At 43.8% G+C, this 9686-nt stretch overlaps 1 pseudogene across 1 annotated transcript; it reads right to left on the bottom strand.

Moving 5' to 3' along the window:
• Nucleotides 1-8791: 8791 nt before the first annotated feature.
• Nucleotides 8792-9244, bottom strand: LOC108491793 (annotated as a pseudogene). The gene has a single exon (XR_001872925.2). The product of XR_001872925.2 is annotated as a 60S ribosomal protein L30-like (transcript).
• Nucleotides 9245-9686: the final 442 nt, after the last annotated feature.

Genomic DNA, 9686 nt, shown 5'->3' on the forward strand with positions numbered 1-9686 from the left:
TTTCTTTCTTTCTTTCTTTCTTTCTTTCTTTCTTTCTTTCTTTCTTTCTTTCTTTCTTTCTTTGTGTTGGGGATAGAACAGATGCTTATGAATGCTAGGCAAACATTCTACTACTAGGCTACATTTTCAGCTCTTTTAAAAAATATTTTAAAGCAGGTTGTGGGGCTGGAGAGATGGCTCAGTGGTTAAGAGCACTGACTGCTCCTGCAGAAGACCTGGGTTCAATTCCCACCCACATGGTAGCTACGAACCGTCCTTAACTCCAGTTCCAGGGGAATCTGAAGCCCTCTTCTGACCTCCGTGGCATTGCACAACACAGGTGCACTCACATACATACAGGCAATATACTCATACACATAAAATAAAAATTAAAAAAAAAAAGCAGGTTGTGATGGTGTATGCCTTTAATCCTAGCACTTGGGAGGTGGAGGCAGGTGGATTTCAAGCCTGGTTTACATAGCGAGAGCTCTACAGGGAGCCCTATCTCAAAAAGACAAAACCAAAACCAAAAACAGGGTCTTGTTAAACTGCCCAAGCTGGCCTCAAACTTGTGATTTTCCTCAGTCTCTGAGTAGCTGGGCCACTATGCTGGCCTGATGCTTAGATCTCTATTCAGTGGTTGTCCAGTGTCACTCTATCACAGAGGATGTAGGCATGAGGCTTGGAAGATAGATTTATTGTCACCAAGTGGGAAGTTGGTTCCTTCTGTGTTTAAACCTCAATTGTCATATTAATGTGACTTTCTGACTTGTGCTTTAAAGTTAGGCAAATGAGGCCTGGTCAGATACAGTTCCTAAGATAGAACAAAGTTCCCCAAGGAACTGGAGTGGACACAGCCATGGAGAGTCCTGACCACGGGATGGCTGTTCCCCTGCGGTAGACGCTCGCTTTTCTCGGCTCTCACTCCTCTTCTTTTCCTCTTGATGGGGATTGAACCTGGAATCTCATACATGGTAGGTAAGTGCTCTGCCACTACCCTACATCCCTGGCTCTCTTTTTATTGTTTTTGTTGTTGTTGTTGTGTATTGAAACAAGATATCCTATAGCCCAGGCTGACCTCAAACTTGCTATCTAGTGGAGGAAAACCTTGAACTTCAGATCCTCTAGGCTTCACCTCTCAAAGTACTGGGATTGTAGGTATGAGCCCAGCTTCTGAATGCTTTGTTTTTTTTGTCTTTTTTTTAAATTTTATTATTTTTATTTTCTGTGTATGAGTGTGTTGCCTCCATGTATGAGTGCACCCATGTTGTGCAATGCCGTGGAGGTCAGAAGAGGGCTTTGGATTCCCCTGGAACTGGAGTTAAGGATGGTTTGTAGCCGCCATGTGGGTGCCGGGAATCGAACCCGGGTCCTCTGCAAGAGCAGTCAGTGCTCTTAATGGCTGAGCCATCTCTCCAGCCCCATGAATGCTTTGTTTTTAATTTGAAACAGTTTCACTAAATTGCCTAGGCTGACTTAGAGCTTTTAATCCTCCTGTCTCAGTTTCCCCAAGTAGCTGGAATTGCAGGCCTGTGCCACTAGGCCTGACTTCATTCCTCTTTTGTCAGTTTGTTAAAACTTAAAAATTTTTAACTTTATCACTATTGTGCATATACATGACACGTGTGTGGCATGACATGCGTGTGGAGATCAGAGGACATTTGTGGAATGGAGTCAGTTCTCTTCTTCCACCTTTAGGTGGGTTCTGGAGATTGAACTTCAGCTCTCCAGGCTTACTTGGCAAGAATCTTTATTTTTTAATTATTTTATTTTATGTGAATGAGTGTTTTGCTTGCACATATTTGCAAATATGCACCTTTGTCATGCAGTGCCTGAGGAGACCAGAAGAGGACATCGGATCCCCTGGAACTGAAGTTGTGGACCGTTGTTAGCTGCCATGTGGGTGCTGATAACTGGAGATGGTATAGGAGAAAGCAGGTCCTCTGCAAGAGCAGCCAGTGCTCTTAACTGCCAAGCCATCTCTCCTGTCCCTCGGCAAGCATTTTCAACCCAATGAGCCGTCTCACCCACCTGTGCCTATTTATTTACTTATTTATTTATTTTTATCCCTTTTTTTTTTTTTTTGGTCTTTTTGAGACAGGGTCTCCCTGTAGCCCCAGCTGGTCTGGAACTCACTATGTAGACCAGGCTGGCCTTGAACTCACAGAGATCCGCCTGCCTCTGCCTCCCAAGTGCTGGATTAAAGGTGTGTGCCACCACATCTGGCTAAGGACTTCATCTTAAAGTGGTGGGGAAACTAAGGGGACCAACCTCAGCCTGTCCTCTTCTAACTCAAGCAGTGGATGTCATCCCCATCCCAGAGTGTAGACAGTGGGGCTAAAAGCCTTTACAGATTTATCTAGTTTTTTTTTTTTAACCACTTTTTTCTTTTTCTTTTATTCTTTAATCTTTCTTTTTCTTTAATAAGTGGAGATGGTGTAGGAGAAGGCAGTGCTAGGGCAGTCAGACCCTAAGTCTTTCTCAAATCCCCACAAGCTAAGCAAGTATAACCCAGAGCCCCAAGGGAACTCTGTCACTGCCCTGAAGATACTGCTGTTTAAAGGTATTTCCTCTAGGTTCCTACTAAGAACTCTACCAAAGTCTTGAGGGCTCATAAACATTCCTCTAACTCAAGCCTGGCCTCCTCTTCAGGCCCACTATGTACCCAAAATTTCAACTGATGCCCACGACATCCCACACTCAATGTCACCCTAATGCCCTAATGTACTCTTTTTTTTTGAGACTGGGTCTCACTACATAGCCCTGATTAGTCTGGAACTTATGTTATTTTGTAGACCAGGCTGGCCTTGAACTCACAGAGATCCATCTGCCTCTGCCCCAAATGCCCTCTTGATTTCCATCCTAGTCCACTCCTCTTCCTGAGGCTCCTAATGTCTTACTGAGGCCTGGGTGTAGCTCAGTGGTAGAGTGCTTGCTCAGCATGTGTGAGGCCCTGGGTCCAACACTAGCACCACAAAGCAACCAAAAAAGTATCACCCAATTGGCAAACCCCCAAATCAAAAGCTACAGAACTATAGAGTCACCCTCCACCCTGTCTTCTCTCTCACATGGCATCCACATCTCCCAGGAGATTTTCTTTCATGAACATCTCAACACCCCCTCCCACCACTCTCCTCTCCCAGCCTGGGCTGAGCCACCAGCTTCTCTGCCTGGACCTGCTGTAGTTCCCTGCTACTGTTCTCCCATCCGCTCCCATCCCAATGCTATTCTTCACAGCCAGTGTGGAGATGCTTCAAGGAATCTCCTGGGCTCCCCTTCCAGTGCCTCTCAGTTACACCTAGCATGAATGTTAGGTGCTCACTGTGTTCTGTCAAAGCCCCTGCCCTGCTCCCCTATCTCACATCCATTTCTCTTCCTCACCTTTCTCTAGCCATACTGGCTTTCTTTCTTTCTTTCTTTCTTTCTTTCTTTCTTTCTTTCTTTCTTTCTTTCTTTCTTTCTTTCTTTCTCTTCCTTCCTTCCTTTCTTCCTTTTCCTCTTTCTTTCTTTTTTTTCTTCTTCTTATGTGCCTTTGTCTGTGGGATTGTATACCACATGTATGCAAGTGCCCATAGAAGAGGGCATCAAATCACCTGGAGCTGGGGTTACAGGCTATTGTGAGCCGCCTGACAAGAGTGTTGGGAACTGAACTCTGGTCCTCTGGGAGAGCAGCAAGTGCTCTTAACCAAAGAACCATCTCTCCAGCCCCCACACTAGCTTTCTTGATGATCATTGACCTCCCCAACAATGTACCAGCCTCAGGGAATTTGCTCTTCAAACATTAGGCAAGAAAACTCTCCCCAAGTTAGACATATTCAAATGAGCATGTTTGCAGTAGGATCTATTTTCTGGGGACTTCAGCATGCTCAGCAGGCCAGAGCACAGATCTGTAGGCATGCAGCTACCCTTCTTAACTGATTTTGCATTCTTTTTCTTTTCTCTTTTAAAAAATTACATTATCTGGGCATGGTGGTACACACTTTTGATCCCAGCACTCAAGAGGTAGAGGCAGGTGGATCTCTGTGAGATTGAGGCCAGCCTGGTCTACATAGTTCTTGGCCAGTTGGGGCTACAGAGAGACCCTGTCTCAAAAAATAAAAAAGAAAAAAATTACATTGATTTATGGGGAGCATGAAAATGTGTTATGGCATGTGTGGAGGCCAGAGGACAAGTGCTGGGAGTCGGTTCTTTTTCCACCATGTGCCTTCCAGTGATTGAACGTAGGTTGTGGGGGCTTGCCAGCAAGCACCCTTACCCACTGAGCAATCTCGCTGGCCATTGTATTCTTTTTCTTTGTAGTACTAGTCATTACCTGGTACACACATGTGCACAATTTCCCATGAGTGTCGGCAGGAGTTGGTTCCAGAACCCCACTTGGACACCGAAGCCCAGGATATTCAAGCCCTTATGTAAGCTGAAGTATCTTCAGTAACCTGTACATGCGCCTGTACACCATATCATCTGTATCACCGAACCAGTGTAAATGTGTTGCAACTAGCTGTTATACTCTATGGTTTGTATAGGTTTAATACAGGCATAACTTGTTTTCAGATTTTTTGATCTGCTATTGACTCTGAGGATATGGAATTTACAGATACACATTAAATACATTGTTTTAGAAAAGAATCCTTTGCTTTTACTCCTGAGAGGGTGACCCTGGTATGGTGGCACATGTCTTTAATCCCAGCACTTGAGAGGCAGAGGCAGGCAGATCTTTGTGAGTTGGAGACCAGCCTGGTCTACATATCAAGTTCCAGGTCAACTGGGGCTATAGGGAGACGCTGTCTCAAAAGACCAAATAAATAAATAAATAAATAAATAAATAAATAAATAATTGTTTTCTGCATGTTTTATATTTATTCCCAGTAGATTATAAACCTCATGGGGCAGGGACTTTGTTCCCTAATTAGAATATATACTAAGATTTTCTTTAAAAAAATTATTATTTTATGTGCATGAGTGCATTGCCTGCATATATGTAAGTGTACCCATATCATGCAATGCCCTCAGAGGTCAGAAGAGGGCATTGGATCCCCTGGAACTGGAGTTACAGCCAGTTGTTAGCTGCCATGTGGATGTTGGGGACTGAACCCAGGTCCTCTGCAAGAGCAATCAGTGCTCTTAACTGCTGACCCATCTCTCCAGCCCCCTATAGTAAGATTTTTAAAATAGAAAGGCACAATTCTGGCCTCAGGTAAAACAGCTTTGAGGAGCACAGAGGTAAAAATATCCTGGGCTGGGGTGTAGCACAGCTACACCACTTCTCTAGCATATCCGAGGCCTTGAGTTTGAGCCACAACACCACAAAATAAAACCAACTAAAAATTGTTTTTGGTTCATTTATTTTTATTTTATTGTGTAAGAGTGTAAGAATGTTTTTTCTGCATATAAGTGCACCCATGCATGCAATGCTCATGGAGACCAGAAGAGGGTGCTGGACCTCTTGAACTGGAGTTACTGATGGTCGTTAGCCACCATGTGGGTGCTGGGAACTGAACCCAGGTCCTCTGGAAGAGGAGTCAGAATTCCTAACCACTTATTCCATTTCTCCAGCTCCCCCAATTTTTTGAGATGGTTTGATTATGTAGTCTAGGCTGGCCTTCATGATCCCCCTGTATTACTTTCCCAAGTGCAGGAGCTACAGGAGTACCATGCCCAGCTCTCACAAAACCAGTCAGGATGCTGAGTTGTGAAGACCACTGACCTTTTTACCTACCTGCTTCCTGAAGCCCAGGATCACTCTCTCAGGAGTAAAAAGAAAGGATTCTTTTCTAAAACAAACAAATGAGTCCCATACAAAAGATCAATATTTAGAACAGATGCTAATTCTATTAGTCTATTGATGTCTTTTTATTCTTCTATGTTCCCTGCCTTTCTCTTTTCTGTAAATACTCAGCACTTACTGTATACCAGACAAGGAGAAGCGTGTATTCTGGAAAGGGAGAAGTCATAAAACTATCTTGTACATGCAATCATCCAACAGCTCTTTTGAGCCTCATGCTTAGGTTTGAATGATAGTAGAGGACCAGCAGATATTTAAGGAAGCCTCCAATGGGAAAAAGATATTGAAACACAACAGGGAGATGGCTCAGTGGGTAAGGGTGCTTGGTGCTAAGCCTAGCAACTTGAGTTTGATTCCCAGAACCCACATAATAGAAGGCAAGAACCAGTTCCTACAAATTATCCTCTGACCTTCACACACATGCTTTGGTGAGCACCCATATCCACAATCAATCAATCAATCAATCAATCAATCAATCAAGGTAAAAAATAAAACAGAGAAAAAGGAATCAAAAAGAAAGAGAAGGGGGCTAGAGAAATGGTTCAGCAGTTAATGCATGCTGTGGGCTGGAGAGATGACTCAGCAGTTAAGAACACTGGTTGTTCTTGCAGAAGACCCAGGTTCAAATCCCAGCACCCACATGGCAGCTAACAACTGTCCATAACTCCAGTTCCAGGGGATCCAACAGCCTCTTCTGTCTTCCGAGGTCATTGCTCGACACGGGTGCACTTACCTGCATGTAGGCAATACACACATACACATAAAAAAAAAAAGAATGCATGTTGCTCTTAACCAGGAGTGGTGGCACATGTGCCTTTAATCCCAGCATTCAGGAGGCAGAGGCAGGCTAATCTCCAGGCCAGCCTGGTCTATATAATGAGTTCCAGGCCATGCAAGACTAAAAAGACCAAAAAAAGAGAATGGTATTGCTCTTATGGAAGACCTGGGTTTGGTTCCCAGTACCCACACGGCAATTAACAACCATCTTTAACTCCAGTCAGGGGATCCAATGCTCTCTTTTGAACTCCTCAGACATTGTACACATGGGTACACTTATATGCATGCACACAAAACACTTATACACATAAAAAAATAAATAAAACTTTCTAAATAAAGAAAGAGAAGGCAGATCACGATTTCCAGGTCAGCCTGGACTATATAGCAAAGAGCTGTGTCAAATGAAAAATGTGGCTGGGGAGACAGTTCAATCAGTAAGTGCTTTCAGTGCAAGCATGAAGATCTGAGTTTGAGCCCAGCATTCACATAAAAAGCCAGACATGATGGTGTGCACGTGTAATCCAAACACTGGGGAGACTGAGACAGGAGGATCTCTGGGGCTCACTGGGCAGCCAGCCTTGCCTAATCAAAGTGCTCCTTGTCCCAGTGAGAGACCCTGGCTCAGAAAAATAAGGTGGGTGGCTCCTGAGGAATGACACCTGAGGTTGACCTCTGGCCTCCACATGCTTATGCACACACATGAACACACACACACACAACAGTATAAGAAAACTTTAGAATTAAGGGCTGGAGGTATTGATCAGTGGCAGAGCTTGGCCTTATTTCCTAAGTCTCCGAAAAGAATACTACTTGAAGAGAGAAAGAACAACATTATATTAAATATGAGTAAAAATTAAGCCAAGCATGGTGGCACACACCTTTAATCCCAGAACTTGGGTGGCAAAAGAAGATGTATCTCTGTGAGATACAGGCCAGCCTGGTCTACATAGTAAGTTTCAGGCCAGCTGGGGTTATGGGGGGACCCTGTGTCAAACACACACACACACACACACATATACACACACACACACAGATACACACAGAGACACACACAGACACAGACACAGACACACACACACAGATACACACAGAGACACACACAGACACAGACACAGACACACACACACAGATACACACAGAGACACACACAGACACAGACACAGACACACACACACAGATACACACAGAGACACACACAGACACAGACACACACACACACACGAATCATCCCAGGAGACCAAATATCCAACTAATAGAAGAAAGGAGACAGGAGGAAGTTATTAAAGAAATAATACACAAAGCTTTCTAAGAACTGAAATTTTAGAATGAGGAACATTTCAGGGGTTGAGATATAGCTGGTAAAGTGCCTGCTGCACACATATAAGGATCTGAGTTCAGATACCCTGTACCCATAATTCAAAGCCAGCATACGTCTGTAACTCCAGTGCTGGGGCCAGGGGTCAGCTTAGCCAATTAATGAGACCCCGTCTCAAAAAAAGTGAGGAGAAGCAATTGAGGAAGTCACATGATGTTGACAGCTGGCCTCCATGTGCACACACACCTAGGCGCACACATAAATACATACACCATACCTACATACACACACAAATGAAAAAAAAAAAGATAAAACTGGAGAAATGACTCAGTGGTTAAAGCGCTCACCATGCAAATATGAAGACCCAATTTTAAAGCTCTAGAATCCACTTAAATACTGGGTGGGCATGGCAGCCCGCCTGTAATTCCACAGCTTCAGAAGGTAAAGAGAGAGACAGGGCGTCCCCGGAGCAAGTTGCCTTGCAATTAGCCATATCGGCAAGCTCTGTTCAACAGACAGACCCTGCCTAAATGAATAAGGTGGAGAGGAATGGGAAAAGACTCCCAAAACTAACCTTGGGCCTCTATACACTCACACACATACGTGCACAGCCACACGCACGTATGCTCCCACACAAGCAAACACGCATAAATGCATGCATACATACCACACACATACACATGAGAAAGAAAGGAAAATTGAATAAAATAGAATGAGAAATAGAGTTGTGAGGAAGGAGCTTTGTGCATCACTGGACGATGGAAGCATTCTTCTCTCTCTTTTCATGGAAATGTGCTCCACAAAAGAGTAAACACAGAAAGAATGGGACATGGGATCCAGGAAACTGCTCTGACATGGGAAAGGGGAAGGGAAGTTCCAGAATGTTCTGTGGAGGAAACAAATTGGTAATAAGCTTTTGCTTAATTTTTTTTTTTTTTAAACAAGCTCTGCCAAGTTTTTATTAAAGAAAAACTTTCCAGATTTACTTCTCACCAGTCTGCTCTGGCATGCTTCTAATAATATCAGAATCACCTGGATCGATGATAGCCAGTGTGCAGACTCTCTAGTATTTTCCACATGATGCACCCAATTCAATATTATTGCCACTGTAGTGATGGACACCAGTTTTGGCCAACATGGCATTGTATTCTATTTCAGATTTCCTTAAAGCTGGGCAGTTGTTAGCGAGGATGACCAGTTTGGCCTTGCCCTGTCTGATCATCTTCAGAGTCTGCTTGTACCCCAGCACGTACTTTCCACTTTTCATAACAAGCTGGAACCTTGAGTTGATCAACTCCAGAGACTTTTTGTCTTCTTCGCGGCCACCATCTTCCTGCCTTAGGTGCAGACGGCCCCCAACCGAGAACAGCCGCGAAGATGGCCGGGGAGGGAGAAAGCTTTTGCTTAATTTTTATTTATTTTAATTTTTATTGCATTGCATGGGGAGGTACTCAAGTGCTATATCATGTGTATGGAGGTCAGAGGAGCTGGTTCTCTATTTCCACTATGTGGGTCCTGGGAATCAAACTCAGATTGACAAGTTTGGTGATAGGCACTTTATCTGAGGAGCCATCTCACCAAGTCAATGAGTTTCTTTTCTTTTCTGTTCTTTTTTTTTTTTTTTTTTTTTTTTTTTTTTTTGGATGCAATCCAGGGCCTTGCACATGCTCAGCAAGTGTTATCCCCAGTCCTAGGTGCACCCTCCTGCATGTATACACACCACACACACACACACAAAAAATGAACTCAAGAGTTTTGCCTAGTTCTTGTCTTTTTGAAACAAGGTCTCTCTATAGTCCCAGCTGGCCTGGAACTCACTATGTAGACCAGGTT

This window comes from Nannospalax galili, unplaced genomic scaffold (genome assembly GCF_000622305.1).
Source record: "Nannospalax galili isolate Female #2095 unplaced genomic scaffold, S.galili_v1.0 scaffold591, whole genome shotgun sequence".
NCBI lineage: Eukaryota > Metazoa > Chordata > Mammalia > Rodentia > Spalacidae > Nannospalax > Nannospalax galili.